The sequence below is a fragment of the Fragaria vesca genome, linkage group LG7 (assembly GCF_000184155.1).
Source record: "Fragaria vesca subsp. vesca linkage group LG7, FraVesHawaii_1.0, whole genome shotgun sequence".
Classification (NCBI taxonomy): domain Eukaryota; kingdom Viridiplantae; phylum Streptophyta; class Magnoliopsida; order Rosales; family Rosaceae; genus Fragaria; species Fragaria vesca.
This window is the reverse complement of record NC_020497.1, coordinates 351,018-352,081: the sequence shown is the minus strand read 5'-3', so window position 1 is coordinate 352,081 and position 1,064 is coordinate 351,018. Positions and strand designations below refer to the sequence as shown.

The following is a 1,064-nucleotide window of genomic DNA, read 5'->3' as shown; positions in this document are numbered from 1 at the left end:
TTTATTTTTGCAACAATGGTATATATTTAATCAACTATAGATTAAACATGTTTATATAAATTGATAAAATTTTCATCGATATTCGATATTTTCTCGACATAATTTATTTTATTTTGTTTTGCTTAACATGTAACTCTAAAAATATATATACATACAAGAGTTCTACTAACTTTTATCACTCCAAAAAACATATATCTTTACCCAGTAATTGATGTTGTCAATCTTGAGGAAAAGCTTAATATCAACTGAACCTTTTTCTCTAACTAAAAACATACTCCTTTATTTCCTAACACCTGATACTGTAAAAAGAAAAGATAATAATGAAAAAAAAAAATCTGAAAAAGTAACCGAATAGCGAATTTGTTAAAAGCATAGTGATTTCCTAACCTCAAAATTCGTTCACTACACACAACAAAACTAAAGGTAATCTATTCTGGAAGCTTGGATGTAGTCATGTAGCCCAACAGAGAGTAAAGGAATCCCCTTTGGAGTTTGAAGGGGACTAAGTCACTAAACTCATAGGCCCTTTGATCGTATGACTCCCAGATCTCCAAATCAAAAAACAAACACAAACTTGATCCCCTAGACATGCAAATATCATAGTGCTGAAATGAGCATCATGATCCGACTCATGTAATTTACACAAACAAGATATTGGAAACTGAAGAACTGCAGGCCATTTAAATAAAAGCTAAGCAACTGCTGCCAATTAAATATAAGAATGCAAGCAAATTTTAAAAACTATATTACCTTAACAACAAAACCTCCTGTAACTAACGTTGTCCGTAACTTGTTTGAACCGTTACCAAGTTTGCAACCTAAAATGTTGTCAGACATATAAGTAGATCATTGAATCAGAACATAAGAATGTGAACTCCCCTACAAATTGCCAACCAAACAATCAAATCCCTTTACCTTTTCGATAACAATTTCCAGACTCCGCTGCATAAACAAGGAAGCGGAGAATTAATAAGAGAATAATACAAAAATTTATGAACACAGTACTTTGCATTCAAAATAAAAAACACAGCCACTTACTACAAAACATTTCCACACCCCCCCCC

At 32.0% G+C, this 1,064-nt stretch overlaps 1 pseudogene across 1 annotated transcript in view; it reads right to left on the bottom strand.

Annotated features, from left to right (window-relative positions):
- Window positions 1-121: 121 nt before the first annotated feature.
- LOC101293813 overlaps window positions 122-1,064 on the bottom strand; it is a 2,892-nt pseudogene continuing 1,949 nt past the window's right edge. The window contains exons 2-3 of the transcript XR_185144.1: window positions 916-942; window positions 122-818 (exon numbers count right to left, since the gene is read on the bottom strand). The product of XR_185144.1 is annotated as a protein ETHYLENE INSENSITIVE 3-like (transcript). The remainder of the gene's footprint in view (window positions 819-915; window positions 943-1,064) is intronic.